General features: G+C 47.6%; 1 protein-coding gene across 1 annotated transcript in view; it reads right to left on the bottom strand.

Moving 5' to 3' along the window:
- Positions 1-871, bottom strand: part of LOC142463908 (synaptotagmin-2-like) — a 64,956-nt gene extending 64,085 nt beyond the window's left edge. The window contains exon 1 of the mRNA XM_075566757.1: positions 620-871. The gene's annotated coding sequence lies outside the window, so the exon portion shown is untranslated. The remainder of the gene's footprint in view (positions 1-619) is intronic.
- Between the last annotated feature and the right edge of the window lie 17,119 nt (positions 872-17,990).

Raw genomic sequence — 17,990 nt, 5'->3', positions numbered from 1 at the left:
TAATTGACTTGACTTCCAGTGATCGCGACCAAGCCGTCGCGCCGCTTCTACTATAAGCGCACGCGACGGCGGCAATACATTTGTTTTGCCGCGACGTCACCAACGCCGGCACTATAAGCGCGGCCTAAGAGAGACTAATTACAAGCACAACTTAATATTTATTCCCAAAACGTTGACATTATGTGACTTTTCACAACTGTAGATTTAAGGATTGGCTGCTGTATGGTCTCCCAGAATCCTCTAGGTTTCTCGCCCTCCCTGAGGGTAGACTGGAATTAAAGCTTCATCTGATTTTATCTAACAAGTAATATTAATATATTCATTTTATAATTAATAAAGTATTATAATCTCTCTCCATCTCTCAGCCTGACCCCTCTCAGGGGGAAGAGACTAAAAGTCTGCTCCCACTTAACGCTAACACTAATTTAACACTCCCGCTAGCCCTGTGTTGAAACTGCAACGAAGTGAAAGAACTCAGTCACATAACACCTTTTCTGCCACCGCAATTCTAGTTGGAGAATGCACTTGGAGCTAAACATTTATATCTCTCCACGGAACAAAAACTGCAATATGCTAAAAATAAAGTGTGAAGAAGAGAATAATACAAGGGGAACAGTACCTTGCACAAGAAGTCCAGAAACCTGCTGCACAGGATGCCTGCACTGTGTTTGTTCAGTGGAGTCACACGGGATAACAATCCCTTTATGTTAAGCACTGGAGCTGTCAGGTTGCAGAAGCACTGAATGCTTAATCACCGTTTCAAAAGGTACAGACGACAGTGGTTAATCTTTAAACCCTATGTCAATGTGGCCAGATCTTCAAGTAAATGCAGCTATTGTTTAAGTAACAGAGAAGGAAGGAAGGTTAAAGGAACGCAACAGAGGAGTGACTTCCAGCCGGAATCACATCTCATTTGCTTAGGACACGCCTCTGATATGTAGAAAGGAAAGATTATCTGTTATGGGACATTGGAGATAAGCAAATGTGCTTAAGGCTGCACTTACAGTGCCGGCGACAGTGATGCGTCAAAACAAATGCATTGCCGCCGTCGCGTGCGCTTATAGTAAGCACGACGGAGCGAAGGCTTGGTCGCGATCGCTGGAAGTCATCTCAATTTGATTTTTCCAGCGACCGCAGCTTGACGTCGCCGTCGGCGGCACTATAAGCGCGGCCTTAGCATGTTAAGTTTAAACTGCGGCCACTATTCAATATGCTGTGATGCTACTTCCCAGCACTGGAGAATAGATCAGCTCCACTTAAAGGAGCAATTCAAGCGCTTTAAAAAAAAATATATATATATGTAGCACTGTTTCCCTCTGAACACAGAAGATACCACTACTGTATATACCTGTATTGCTTGCAGGAGCCTAAGGCTAAGGCCCCGCTCCCTCAGTCAGCGCGCCCGCACTGCAGACAGGCGGGGCGCTGACAGACACAGACCGCGATATGCGGTCTGTAGGGAGCCGGGAGCCGGAGCGGGAGGGGGGCGGAATCTGATCGTGGTGCCGTCCACCCCCCCACACACATACATACACACACATACACATACACACACACACACACACACACACACATATACATATACACTCACACACTTTAACCCGCAGCTGCTTCCCTGCTCCCCGCCCAAGGCGCCTCCCATCTAGCTCCTTCCCTCCCCTCCTCCCCATTGGCTGACTCACGTACCACGTGACGCGTCAGCGCCGAAAATCACTAGAATCTTGCAGCATCGGCCGGCTGACGCGTCACAGTACGTAGTCAGCCCTGCCGGAAGGAGGCAGCGGGGGCAGGGATCATTCGGGCAAGGATCTGGTGGTCCGCGGCCGCGCGCCCCGCCGGCCGCAGCGGGTTCGCAGCCTAAGTCTCCGCACTGAGAGCCTGGGGTTCTTTTGTATATTCGCAATCTCGTGATGCAACGCCTCCACCTGAGACGGATCCCGACAGAGCGGGAGGGGCCCTCGCAGGACACAACCCAATAACACACAATTGGTATGAATAAACCAGAATAACCTTTACTGAACACACATATACTTATACTCTATAGTTCCCCAAAGTCATTCACTCCCACTTATGAGTGTATACCCCTTGCCCACCACAGTGCACCCCCACACCGTGTCCACAGTATAACCCTTGTCCCATGGTCAGCGCTGCCACTATGTGTGAGTACTCAGTAGTTGGTGCACATGCTTAACAATACCTGCCCAGTGTGGCTGTACCCGGGCGTTCAAAGGATCTTCAAAAAGGATCCGACGACCTCCTGGGCCGTCCACTTGAGTATAGTCCCTCTCTCTCTGCGGAGTAGGCCTGATCCCAAGCCTCTTGGTAGGACGTGCAGGGTCCGCTGTGTCCCTGACGGTCACTGTATACACTAAGGGGCAGGGTCCCTAACTTAGGGCCTGTCCCTGAAGCACCACAACCTTAATGTGTGGCTCAGGGCCTAACTGGGTCCTAGGGGGCTGCTGGCCTAATGCAGTGGGTCACAGACCCCTGCACTCACCTCCTACTCCTAGCTCTTCCTGGTCCTGACTGACCTAGGGTGGGCTGAGCGCGCGAAATGTATCTCTCTCTGCCTGCCGAGATCCCTGCACTCCTATTGGCCCTGCTTAGCCTGCTGGCCCCTATGCCTGTTGGGGGTTGTAGTCGCTGCAGCACTCTCCCTGCCTGTCTCCCCGTGATCGCGCTGCTCCTGCACATGAGCAACTTGTAATGGCCGTTGGACCTCCAACTGCGCATGCGCGAACTCGCGCATGATGGCGCCGCCCTGCACGGCCGCCACCGGGAGTCTCCGGTGAAGCGCTTACCCTGCGCAACCACTGCCGGTCCCCACACTACTCCCGGCACCTGCCGAAGACCGCCGCTGCTGCACCAGAGACGCGCGCACACGTGCCCGCCCCTTCGCGACCCCGTAAGCCCGACGGAGCACAGAGGTGGGTAGTACAGTGAGAGGGGGGTTCAAACACCCAGAGGGGGACCTGGCTACATATATATATATATATATATATTTTTTTTTTTTTACACGGAATTGAAGCATGGGGTCTCCGGAGCTGAACCCCATTCATTTCAGCACCGGGGACCCCCTGCTTCCAGAATTACTTGCCCCCATAGGGGGTGAGCTATCTGGGTTTTAAAGTTTTTTTTTAAGCTGGCAGGCCAATGGGAAGGCCAACCTGATGACATCACGGCTTCCTATTAACCCTAGGGCGCGGGAGCCTTGAGAGCCACCATAATGTGAACCCTGGTAGCCAAGCAGAGTGGCTAGCAGAACCGCTTACGCTGCGCTTATAGTGCCGGTGACGGCAGGCTGCGAAAAATCAAACTGAGATGACTTCCAGCGATCGCGACCAAGTCGTCGTTCCGCCGCGCCGCGCTTACTATAAGCGCACGCAACGGCGTCAATGCATTTGTTTTGACGCGACGTCGCTGTCGCCGGCACTATAAGCGCAGCCTTATGGAGATATCTCTGGAAGCAAGGGGTCCCCGGAGCTGAAATTATGAATTTAATGCGGCTCAGCTTTGGAGACCTCCTGCTTCAATCCTGTGTTAAAAAAATATGTTAAACATAAAAAAGCATTTGGATTTTATAGGGAGAATCCCCATTTGGGCTAAAGTTAACTAATTCTAGAGACATGTTTAAGGGGTCACATCTGGGTTATTGATGCCTTTATTACCTAAATCTGACACCTACAAGTACTGTTCATTTATCTTTTTAAAGTTAAGGAGTGGTAATTATTTATAAAATATTTTACCAGGAAGTAATACATTGAGAGTTACCTCTCGTTTTCAAGTATGTCCTGGGCACAGAGTTAAGACAAATAATACATGGTTACAAATACAGTTACATAAATGAACAGGGTATACATTATATACAAGACATTGCATGCACAGTTAAAGAAAATATATGTTATGGGCGAAGGAAACAGTTACAGACCAGATTAAAATGTGAGACAGCCTTAGATTTGAAAGAACTTAAACTGGTGGTGGATCTGAGAGTCTCTGGTAGGTTGTTCCAGTTTTGGGGTGCACGGTAAGAGAAGGAGGAACGGCCGGATACTTTGATGAGCCTTGGGACCATGAACAGTCTTTTGGAGTCAGATCTCAGGTGATAAGTGCTGCATGTGGTAGGGGTGAGGAGCTTGTTCAGATAGATGGGTAGCTTGCCCAGAAAGTATTTGAGGGTGAGACAGGAAAGGTGAACTTTGCGCCTAGACTCTAGTGATGACCAATCTAGTTCTTTGAGCATTTCGCAGTGATGTGTGTTGTAGTTGCATTGTAGAACAAAACGACACATTGAATTGTAGAGGGTGTCAAGTTTGCTAAGGTGGGTTTGAGGTGCCGAGCCATATACTATTTCTCCATAGTCAATAATTGGCATTAGCATCTGCTGTGTGATACGCTTTCTGACCAGGAGACTTAGGCTGAGTCCATGCTCCCTGCTTGCTCGCTGAGGCGCGCTGAGGCTCAGGGAAAGCGGGTGCTTTTCCTGGCCTTGCGGTTGCTTACCGCACGCGCCGTCAGCGGGCCTGCAGGGGGCGGGCCGGGGGTGGGCGTGTCACTGGCCGGGGCGGGCCAGTGACGTCACGGACCTGGTTCACCCTCATTGGGCGAACCGCTCACGTGACCGGCCTGTCTCGCCGGCAAGCGGGGGAATTTTAAATTCCCCTAAGACCTGCGCTTCCGCAAGCGCGTGGAAGCGCAGGTGAGCCCCTACAAAAGCCGCTCTAATTGCGGCTGTAGGGGCTCAGTGCTTCCGCCAGCAAGCACGTAACATGGCCGAGGCCTTAGGGAGGATTTGTTCCTGTAAAGTACCCCTAGTTTGGCATAGGTCTTGGTTGTCAGGGTATCAATGTGCATTCCGAATGTTAAGTGGGAGTCAAACCATAAGCCCAGGTATTTAAAACTAGTGACAGGGGTTGGGGTGGTGTTAGTGTTGGTTCTAATATGGAGCTCAGTCGCTGGAAGCTTTAAGAATTTAGTCTTGGTCCCAAATACCATTGTTACAGTCTTGTCAGTGTTTAAAAACAGTTTGTTTTGGGAAATCCAGTTTTCGAGTCTCAAAAAGTCAGACTGAAGTATGTGTTGAAGGTCAGAGAGGCTATGGCTGTGTGCATATAGGATTGTGTCATCTGCATACATGTGTATTGAGGCTTCCTTACAAGCTGTGGGAAGATCATTAATGAACACTGAGAAGAGTAGGGGCCCCAGAACAGAGCCTTGCGGGACACCACAGGTGATATCCAGGGGGTTGGAGTTAGAGCCTGAGATGGACATATGTTGGGATCTTCCTGATAGGTAGGACTGAAACCAGTTTAAAGCATGCTTCCCTATTCCAGAGCTCTGGAGTTTGTTAAGCAGGATAGCATGATCAACTGTGTCAAAAGCCTTTGCAAAATCTAGGAATACTGCACCAGTGAGTTGTCCCCGTTCCATTCCACACTGGATTTCATTGCAAACTTTTAGCAGGGTAGTTACGGTGGAGTGTTTGGGACGAATGCCAGATTGGAATTGGCTAGGGAAATTTGTCTTGTTGTAGTAGTCGTTTAATTGGGAGTGGACACATTTTTCCATGACTTTGGATAGAATTGGGAGAAGTGAGATTGGTCTGTAGTTTGAGACAGTGTTTTTGTCCCCACTTTTGAAGATTGGGACAACTCTGGCAGTTTTCCAGGTCTTAGGGATATGGCCTGCAGACAGGATAGAGTTGACTATGGAAGCAATTGGTTTGGCAATGGCTGGGGCACCAAGTCGTAGGAACCTAGATTTTAGCAAGTCAGGTCCGCATTGGCTGCTTAGTTTTAGTTTGAGGAGCGTTTGTGTAATCTCCTCTTCAGATACTGGGCCAAATTGAAAATTGGGGTCAGTGTTGGGAAGGGCTGGGGCTATGTGGGCACTTCCAGGATGAGATTCAGGTTGGTGGTTTGGGCTGCGTTTCACTAATAAGTTAGTGGCACACATCACAAAGTAATCATTGAATGCTTTTGCAATGTCAGTGGGGTTTGGCAGAGTAATATCCCCCTTAGTGATATTACTTGGTTGTTGGTGGTTAGGAGGCTGGAATATATTGTTGATAACCTTCCAGAAGTTAGCTGGGTTTGATGTCCATTGGTGGAGATTGACAGAGTTATATTGTGCTTTTGCGTGCCATGTTTGCCTTGTGCACATGTTCCGCAGGCATCTGTAGTGATTGAGATCCTTGGTAGTGCCAGTTACTTTGTAGCTTTTCCACAAGGTATCCCTGAGCTGGTAGAGTGCAATAAGGTCAGTTGTAACCCATGGAAGATGGGCCCCCCGTACCCTTATTTTGCGTAGTGGAGCATGGGTATCGCAGAGTTTTAAGAACTCAGATTGGAAATTGTCAAGCGCAGAATCAGAGTCGGGAATTAAATCGATTCTGTGCCATGGGCAGTTGGTAAGGTCATCCAGAAAATGTTCTAGTGAGGAGAACTTTAAGGCTTGAATGGGGCGTTTTAATTTTCCTTCCACAGTACACTATTGCATGGTCACTGAAAATGTCCGGAAGGATGCCAGAGGATTGGATTCTGCTGGGGTTTGAGGAGAGAATCCAGTCCAGCAAGGAATGGTTATGTGAATTCAGGTTTGTCCGTGTGGGTTGGGAAATGAGTTGTGATTGGTTAAGTGACTTGAGCTGTATCTGGATTTTATGATTTTTAGGGTCAAGCCAGTTGAAGTTGAAATCCCCAAGAACTAGCAGCTCACTCTTCTCATTCAGAGAGGAAATGGAGCCAAGAAACTGGGTGATATCAGCCAGGGATTGTAGAGGGGCTTTAGGGGGGCGGTAGATGCCAGCGAGCAAGATGGACTTAGAAAAAGGGAGGCAGATTTTGCCAACTAGAATTTCAAAAGAGCGTGGGCATGGGGGGCCATTTAACAGTGTAAATTGTAATGTGTCTGCAATATAAAATAACACCCCTCCTCCTCTCTTTGACCTATCTCTCCTAAAAATGGAGTATCCCTGAATGGAGATATTTGCATCAGGGGTTTTATGGGTTAGCCATGTTTCTGTAAGAACGATGGCTTTGGGTTTATGCATAAGGCACCATGCCCTTAGTTCGTCCAGTTTGGCGACAGATAGCCCTTTTTAGAATTTAAAGGTGGAATTCTCAGGGGCATGGGACAGATTTGAAATGGGAGGACCTGGGTTTGGTTCAATATCACCTGCTAAAGAGAGTAATAGTATGAGCATAAATTTGGGTAGTTGTTTGCAACTTGTAAATTTGTGGTGTTTGCCATTAGAGTGAGCAGTGGGACAAGGAACAATTAGGGAGGGAATTATAGACAGAGATAATAGGTGTAGATAGGAGACCAGTTATAGGATCAATTCGGGGAGGAGGTACTGTATAGGGAGAAGTTATAGGAACCATTTATAGGAGTTGTTAGAGTAGGCGTTATAAGGAGCTGTTACTGTATAGAAGCAGTTAGGGGAGGAGTTATATGGAGAGGTTATAGGAGGAGTTATAGGGAGAGGTTATAGGAGCAGTTAGGGGAGGAGTTATAGGGAGAGGTTATAGGAGCAGTTAGGGGAGGAGGTATATGGAGAGGTTATAGGAGCAGTTAGAGGGAGAGGTTATAGGACCAGTTGGGGGAGGAGTTATAGGGAGAGGTTACAGGAGCAGTTAGGAGATCAGTTAGAAGATCAGTTAGAGGAGGAGTTATAGGGAGAGATTATAGGAGCAGTTAGGGGAGGAGTTTTAGGAAACAGTTAGAGGAGATGTTATATAGGGAGCAATTCTAGGAGCAGTTAGAGTAGGCGTTATAGGGAGAAGTAATAGGAGCAGTTAGGTGTGGAATTAACTGGAGAAGTATTATTAGGGGCAGTTAGGGAAGGAGTTAAAGGGATCAGATATAGGGGTGGGGGTATAGGGAGCACTTATTGGAGCAGTTAGGGGAGAAGTTATAGGAAGCACTTATAAGAGCAGTTAGGGGAGGAGCCATTGGGAGCCGTTAGAGGAGTAGTTAAAAGGAGCAGTTAGAGGGGAGTTATAGGAGCAGTTAAGGGGAGCGGTTATAGGAGTAGCTAGCCAAGTAACTATAGAGAGTAGTTATAGGGGCAAATAGGGGAGTAGTTTTAGGGAGTGGGTCTCAAAGCAGTTATAAGGAGCAGTTAAGGGAGCAATTATAGGGAGCAGTTATAGTGAGCGGTCATAGAATAATATCAACTAGCCAAGTGCATCATCACATTACCTAATAGCTTAATTTTACATAGAAAATATGGTTTAAGTGTCATGAATTCAGTAATAAAGTTGGTCATTAAAAGCCACCAGAAGTATAACACATTCTCTGCCATGTATAGTGGCTACTTCATGATGTAAGATACATTTATCAGCTTTGCAAGTCCAGGCCCCAAAGCCCAACTGTGAAAACCTCAATAATAAATATCCCAGAATATAAAAATACTTGCTGCTTTTGTTAACCTGTTCACTGCCAGACAGGCCTGCAATGCACGCCCTCTGGCAGAGAAGGGGTTAAGCACTGTTTAGGAGTACAGAGCAGCTGGGGGGAAAGATTGCAGCAAACATCCCAATTTACCAGTAATGAGAGATGAGTTATTAAGCAGGTTTTAGAAAATCCCAATGGCAGCCATCTTTAAAAGGCCCAGAAAAAAAAAATGTTTAAACATTTTTTCCACAGCAATCATTTTACAATGAGGTGTGTGGGCAAGATAAGGGAGAAAGCAATGAAAATACTCTACTCCTGTAACTACTGCACAAATTCACTAACACACACACATTAACTAACTGGCATGCATGCAGACACACTGATAAACACACGTTAACGCAGCGGTGCGCAAACTGGGGGGCACAACCCCCAGGGGGGGCACGAGACTGCCGACGGGGGGGCGCGGGGTTTACAGAGGCCCCGCGCGCTTCCCGAAGGCACTTAAATTAAGTGCCGGGGGAGCTGCAGGGCCTCTGTAAACCTAACTTACCGTGGCTCCAGCGGCTTCCTCCCTGCGTCGCCATGGCAACGCGGCATCAAAATGACGCTATGAGGTCATCATTACGCCGGTGCGCGGGTAAGTTGGGGTGGGGGGGGGGGGGGTTGTGTGAGGGGACAGCCGGCAGGGGGGCGCAGGGAAAAAAGTTTGCGCCCCCTGCATTAACGCACTGGCATGCATGCAGACACACTGATACACACATTAACACACTGGCATGCATGCAGACACACTGATACACACACATTAACTCACTGGCATGCATGCAGACACACTGATACACACACATTAACGCACTGGCATGCATGCAGACACACTGATACACACATTAACGCACTGGCATGCATGCAGACACACTGATACACACACATTAACGCACTGGCATGCATGCAGACACACTGATACACACACATTAACACACTGGCATGCATGCAGACACACTGATACACACACATTAACGCACTGGCATGCATGCAGACACACTGATACACACACATTAACACACTGGCATGCATGCAGACACACTGATACACACTTATTAACACACTGGCATGCATGCAGACACACTGATACACACACATTAACGCACTGGCATGCATGCAGACACACTGATACACACATTAACGCACTGGCATGCATGCAGACACACTGATACACACATTAACGCACTAGCATGCATGCAGACACACTGATACACATACATTAACACACTGGCATGCATGCAGACACACTGATACACACACATTAACGCACTGGCATGCATGCAGACACACTGATACACACACATTAACACACTGGCATGCATGCAGACACACTGATACACACTCATTAACGCACTGGCATGCATGCAGACACACTGATACACACACATTAACGCACTGGCATGCATGCAGACACACTGATACACACACATTAACACACTGGCATGCATGCAGACACACTGATACACACTCATTAACTCACTGGCATGCATGCAGACACACTGATACACACATTAACGCACTGGCATGCATGCAGACACACTGATACACACACATTAACGCACTGGCATGCATGCAGACACACTGATACACACACATTAACGCACTGGCATGCATGCAGACACACTGATACACACACATTAGCACACTGGCATGCATGCAGACACACTGATACACACACATTAACGCACTGGCATGCATGCAGACACACTGATACACACACATTAACACACTGGCATGCATGCAGACACACTGATACACACACATTAACACACTGGCATGCATGCAGACACACTGATACACACACATTAACACACTGGCATGCATGCAGACACACTGATACACACACATTAACGCACTGGCATGCATGCAGACACACTGATACACACTCATTAACTCACTGGCATGCATGCAGACACACTGATACACACTCATTAACTCACTGGCATTCATGCAGACACACTGATACACACACATTAACGCACTGGCATGCATGCAGACACACTGATACACACTCATTAACTCACTGGCATGCATGCAGACACACTGATACACACTCATTAACTCACTGGCATGCATGCAGACACACTGATACACACACATTAACACACTGGCATGCATGCAGACACACTGATACACACACACATTAACGCACTGGCATGCATGCAGACACACTGATACACACACATTAACACACTGGCATGCATGCAGACACACTGATACACACACATTAACGCACTGGCATGCATGCAGACACACTGATACACACACTCATTAACTCACTGGCATGCATGCAGACACAGTGATACACACACATTAACGCACTGGCATGCATGCAGACACACTGATACACACACATTAACACACTGGCATGCATGCAGACACACTGATACACACACATTAACTCACTGGCATGCATGCAGACATACTGATACACACACATTAACGCACTGGCATGCATGCAGACACACTGATACACACACATTAACGCACTGGCATGCATGCAGACACACTGATACACACTCATTAACTCACTGGCATGCATGCAGACACACTGATACACACACATTAAAGCACTGGCATGCATGCAGACACACTGATACACACACATTAACACACTGGCATGCATGCAGACACACTGATACACACATTAACTCACTGGCATGCATGCAGACACACTGATACACACACATTAACGCACTGGCATGCATGCAGACACACTGATACACACACATTAACACACTGGCATGCATGCAGACACACTGATACACACTCATTAACTCACTGGCATGCATGCAGTCACACTGATACACACACATTAACGCACTGGCATGCATGCAGACACACTGATACACACTCATTAACTCACTGGCATGAATGCAGACACACTGATACACACTCATTAACTCACTGGCATGCATGCAGACACACTGATACACACACATTAACACACTGGCATGCATGCAGACACACTGATACACACTCATTAACTCACTGGCATGCATGCAGACACACTGATACACACACATTAACTCACTGGCATGCATGCAGACACACTGATACACACACATTAATGCACTGGCATGCATGCAGACACACTGATACACACATTAACGCACTGGCATGCATGCAGACACACTGATACACACACATTAACGCACTGGCATGCATGCAGACACACTGATACACACACATTAACGCACTGGCATGCATGCAGACACACTGATACACACACATTAACACACTGGCATGCATGCAGACACACTGATACACACTCATTAACTCACTGGCATGCATGCAGTCACACTGATACACACACATTAACACACTGGCATGCATGCAGACACACTGATACACACTCATTAACTCACTGGCATGCATGCAGACACACTGATACACACTCATTAACTCATTGGCATGCATGCAGTCACACTGATACACACACATTAACTCACTGGCATGCATGCAGACACACTGATACACACTCATTAACTCACTGGCATGCATGCAGTCACACTGATACACACACATTAACGCACTGGCATGCATGCAGACACACTGATACACACTCATTAACACACTGGCATGCATGCAGACACACTGATACACACACATTAACACACTGGCATGCATGCAGACACACAGATACACACACATTAACGCTCTGGCATGCATGCAGACACACTGATACACACACATTAACTCACTGGCATGCATGCAGACACACTGATACACACTCATTAACTCACTGGCATGCATGCAGACACACTGATACACACACATTAACGCACTGGCATGCATGCAGACACACTGATACACACTCATTAACTCACTGGCATGCATGCAGACACACTGATACACACACATTAACGCACTGGCATGCATGCAGACACACTGATACACACACATTAACGCACTGGCATGCATGCAGACACACTGATACACACACATTAACCCACTGGCATGCATGCAGACACACTGATACACACACATTAACGCACTGGCATGCATGCAGACACACTGATACACACACATTAACGCACTGGCATGCATGCAGACACACTGATACACACACATTAACGCACTGGCATGCATGCAGACACACTGATACACACACATTAACGCACTGGCATGCATGCAGACACACTGATACACACACATTAACGCACTGGCATGCATGCAGACACACTGATACACACACATTAACGCACTGGCATGCATGCAGACACACTGATACTGTACACACATATTAAGAAACTAATTACCATACAGTAGCACTGATATACAGTATATATTAATACGCATTTAACTCATACAGAAGCATTGATGCACACATCATAAATATACACATTAACACACTGATATACACACAGACATAACCATTACAGTTCATACATATTAGTTCACTGATACACACACACAGTACACACAATGATAAACATACAGAAACACACGAGCACAATACACACTGATACACACAGCGCACACTAGAACATACTGTACTAATATGCACACAGTACAGATACATTAACACCTTATACATACAGAAACTGATACACATTTAGTACAATGACACTGAGACAGCCTAAACAGAGACACGGATAAATACAATGGTTATTGTATATACAGATCTACACATGCACACTCTGACATGCTTATATAGTGTAGACCAGACCTGCACAACTCCAGTCCTCGAGGGCCGCAAACAGGCCAGGTTTTCAGGATATCCCTACTTCAGCACAGCTGGCTCAATCATACTGAGCCACTAATTGAGCCAGCTGTGCTGAAGTAGGGATATCCTGAAAACCTGGCCTGTTTGCGGCCCTCGAGGACTGGAGTTGTGCAGGCCTGCTGTAGACATTGTACATAATACCGCGCTCCTCCCTATAGAAGTTTGCTGCAGGTAAAAAGATAGACCCTACATATAGAAAAACAAAAAGAACGATTCCTGCTCTCCTACCTATTAGTACCATTTACACTTTTTTCACCAGTCCATGGGGCAACTATTACATATATATAATATATATAGTGTAGGTACCTGCATTAATGGGTATGCCTTGACGTGGCATGCAGGCTTACAAATGCTTTGGCCAAAGGGTTTAACAAAACAATATACTGAAGACATTGTAAAGTCTCAGTTATTTGCTTATTTGGGTGTGACATTCTGGATAAAGATGCTAAACTGGTTCATGTGCTACTGTACATTCCAGTATGCAAAACTATTTAAATTGGTGGGATGATTACATGGCTATTTGTGAAGCGAACTAGCTCAGGTTGGACCCAGCTCTCATAATTGAGAAGGTCAGACTATATCTGGGGAAGTTTTTGACCGAAAATTCCTCCGATAGACGTTTTCATTTGCAAATGGCTCAAAGAACCACTATGGCAGATATAGACTAAGGCCCCAAATCTGATCCCTTTGATGGTGAAATGCAGACCTGTTAAAGAACACAACAATCGAATTTGGAAAATCCATATGTGCTAATAGCAAAGATTTGTCTGGTTGTATTTCTCTAGAAATGTATTACAAATGGCATTTGTTAGGAGCCTCTGAATGGAGAAGTGTTTTAGGGGAGGTAGATAAGAGGAGGTGGAGAGATGGGGGCTTTTTTTGGAGGGGGGGGGGAGTTTTTCTTTCTTTTTTTTTTTTAAAGGCATCAATCACCCAGATGTAACTCCTTTAACATGTCACTGCCATTAGTACACTTTGGCAGTGTCATATTCGGCTTTTCACCAAAGACACTACCTGCTAATTTCATATCTCTAGACCAGCGGTGAGCAAACTGGGGGGACGCAAGATTGTTTAGAGGGGGCGGAGGCGGAGGCGGCTGGCGGCGATTTTGCAAGGAGCAGAGAGAAATGCAGTCTCTACCTGCAATTTCTCTTTCGGCCATTAGGTAGCGCTGTACTACACAGCTCCTGCAGCACCTCCTTGAAGCATCAGCGTGGTGAGTGTGAGAGTGGGACATGGGAAGGGGGAGTGAGAGTGGGACATGGGGAGGGAGGGAGAGAGTGGAACATGGGGAGGAGTGATGAGAGTGGGACATGGGGAGGAGGGGTGAGAGTGAGAGTGGGACATGGGGAGGGGGGGTGAGAATGAAGTGGGACATGGGGAGGGGGGGTGAGAGTGAGAGTGGGACATGGGGAGGGGGGGTGAGTGAGAGTGGGACATGGGGAGTGGGGTGAGAGTGTGACATGGGGAGGGGGGTGAGAGAGAGTGTGACATTGGGGGAGTGTGAGAGAGTGTGACAAGGGGAGGGGGTGAGAGTGTGAGAGTGTGACATGGGGGTGAGAGTGTGAGTGTAAGAGCGTGACATGGGGAGGGGAGTGAGAGTGTGACATGGGGTGGGGGGTGAGAGTGTGAGAGTGTGCCATGGGGAGGGGGGGTGAGAGTGTGACATGGGGGGAGTGAGAGTGAGTGTGAGAGAGAGTGTGCCATGGGGAGGGAGGGTGAGTGTGTGGGGGGGTGGGGCTGTGAGAGTGTAGGGGGGCGAGACTGTGAGAGTGTGGGGGGGGGTGAGAGTGTGACATCGGGAGGGGAGGTGAGAGAGAGTGTGACATGGGGGGAGTGAGAGAGTGAGTGTGAGAGAGTGTGACATGGGGAGGGGGGGTGAGAGTGTGACATGGGGTGGGGGGTGAGAGTGTGAGAGTGTGACATGGGGAGGGGGTGAGAGGGTGACAGTGTGACATGGGATGGGGTGAGAGAGTGGGGGGTGAGACTGTGAGAGTGTGGGGGGTGAGAGTGTGACATGGGGAGGGTGGTGAGAGTGTGCAAGTGACATGGGGAGGAGGTGAGAGTGTGAGGGTGAGAGTGTGGGAGTGTGACTTGGGGGGAGTGAGAGTGTGAGAGGGTGACATGGGAAGGGGGGGTGAGAGTGTGGGTGGGTGAGACTGTGAGAGTGTGGGGGGTGAGAGTGTGACATGGGGAGGGGGGTGAGAGTGTGAGTGACATGGGGAGGGGGGTGAGTGTGAGAGTGTGACATCAGGAGGGGGGGGGTGAGAGTGTGAGTGTGACATGGGGAGGGGGGGTGAAAGAGCTATATGGGAAGAGTGGTGAAAGAGAGACATGGGGGGTGAGAGAGACTGGAGGGAAGGAGAGAGACACTGATGGGAGGGAGAGACAATGGCAGGAGGGAGAGAGAGACACTGGCGGGAGGGAGAGAGAGACTGGCGGGAGGGAGAGAGACACAATGGCTGGAGGGAGAGTATGAGAGAGACACTGGGGGGGGGAGACAATGGCTGGAGGGAGAGTGAGACACTGGGGGGAGGGAGAGAGTGACAGACACTGGATGGATGGAGGAAGAGACACACAATGGCTGGAGGGAGAGTGTGAGAGACACTGGGGGGAGGGAGAGAGTGACAGACACTGGAGGAGGGACAGAGGGAGACACTGGAGGGAGTGAGAGAGACAAAAGGGGGAGTGAGAAAGAGAGAGAGAGACACACACTGGGGGGAGGGAAAGAGAGAGTGGGGGGAGGGTTGGGGAGACACTGCGGGGAGGGATAGAGAGACACTGGAGGGGGAGTGAGAAATACTGGGAGAGGGAGAGACTGGGAGAGGAGTGTGAGACTGTGGAAGAGGGAGAGAGGTCTTGAGAGGTTCTAATGTGGCGGGAAGAGAGAGATTAATAATACAGCATAAATGGGGACACTATTAGACAAATATCATAATATTTCTTTTTAAGTGATGTAATTTGTGTTATAAATACTTTTTTTGTAGACGCGTGGCGGGGGCGTCACAAAGTTCGCCCTCATTGGCTGAACCAGCTCACGTGCGCTGACGTCATGTGATTTTGATTACATCAGGCAGGGGGGGGGACCCGAGAAATTTCATGGATGAAAAGGGGGGCTCGGCATAAAAAGTTTGCTCACCCCTGCTCTAGACTAAGCCAGATATTTAAATTTCAAATCAATGACAGTGTCCTTTCCCGCTACCTTCTACTGGGAGTCTGTTCTATGCTACAGTCGTAGAGCTGTAAAGTAGCGCTTTTGCGGTTGGTCATCTTTTCAAGCCATTTCGATATTTTCGCAAGAGTTTTGACCCACAGATTTATTACCTTCATGTCGCCAGATCTCCTGAATGTGAGCATATACAGTATAATCCCTGCATGCTGTACTGAAGAATCTGACAGGTGTCTCATGCATGCCGTGTAGGAGCACATGTGCTGGGGGCCTTGTCCTACACTGAGGGGCTTGTTGTGTATATTACACTTATATGCAGTGCTACTCGGACCTAGGGGACTCCTGACATCCGGGAGTCAGTAAAATTCGCACCGCCTCTGCACACACCCCCTGTACCTACACAAAGAGGTTCAGTGCTATCAGCCAGTAGGATCCTCATCCTCACTATCACTGTTTAAAGGGGCAATCCCATATAGTCAGCCTGAAAGCAATCTTTTCTAAAGAACTCAACAGTCTAATTAACTTTTTTAATTTAATCTAACCTTAAACTTCTTTTGTTTCTCTGAACATGAATTACCGGTTGCATTTCTTTTGGTCCGCTAAATGGGGGGGAGGGGGTGTTTGGTAGTCAACTGTTTTCTTTGCCCTCACCCCACCCTGTCCTTATCAGAGAGTCAATAATGATAAGGTGAGGGTATAGGGGGCTTTGCCTGTGCAAACTCTTGTTCAATACACACTGACATCAGTCACAAGGGAGCAGCCAGAGGAAATCCCACCCCTGCTAAGTATCAGCTCGCCATGTTAACAAACTAGCTTTAAAGAAAGGCATCAATCCCCAAGATGTAACCCCTTAGACATGTCACTGCTATTAGCACATTTTAGTCCTAGGAAGGTCTGACCCCTTAAACATGTCGCTGGCACTGCCATTACTGAACTTCGGTCCTTAAACAGGTCAGTGCCCAATGTGATTGTTTAATATACTGTGCTGGTAATGTGTATTGTGTGTGTTCCATGTGTATATTTTCCTCAATAAAAAGATATTTAAAAAAAAAACAGGTCATCCTAACTCTAGCCAACCCCTTGATGTCCCTCCCAAACTTACATTCTCAACTAGACCAATTCAGTAAGATTTCGGGATATAAAATTAGCACGGACAAGTCGGAGGCACTGAATTTATCCCTACCAGTACCCGAAGTTAGGCTGCTACAAGCAAACTTTAATTATAAATGGAGCTCGACAAAGATTAAATATCTGGGAATACAGATAGCAAGTGTATATAAACCCCTATACCAATATAACTATCCCCCCCTTTTTGAAAAGATAAAAAAAAGATCTCCAGAGCTGGAACGAATATCAGATATCTTGGCTAGGAAGAATAGCCACAGTTAAAATGAATATTCTGCCAAGACTCGTATATTATTTCCAGACTCTACCAATAGACATCCCAATGTCCGAGCTCGAAAATATTCAAAACAGAATTTTCCAATTTATCTGGAAAAACAAAAGACCAAGGGTTGCTAGATCAATTTTGCTAGCTCCAAAAGATTGCGGAGGCTTGGGAGTCCCGGATATCACTAAATACTATCTGGCGGCCCAACTAAAACAAGTCATAATGTGGAACAATGATCCAACTACAAGTTGTTGGCTTGAGATTGAGTC

The sequence above is a fragment of the Ascaphus truei genome, chromosome 12 (genome assembly GCF_040206685.1).
Source record: "Ascaphus truei isolate aAscTru1 chromosome 12, aAscTru1.hap1, whole genome shotgun sequence".
NCBI lineage: Eukaryota > Metazoa > Chordata > Amphibia > Anura > Ascaphidae > Ascaphus > Ascaphus truei.
Note: the sequence above shows the minus strand (reverse complement) of the source record. Positions and strands in the feature narration are given on the sequence as shown.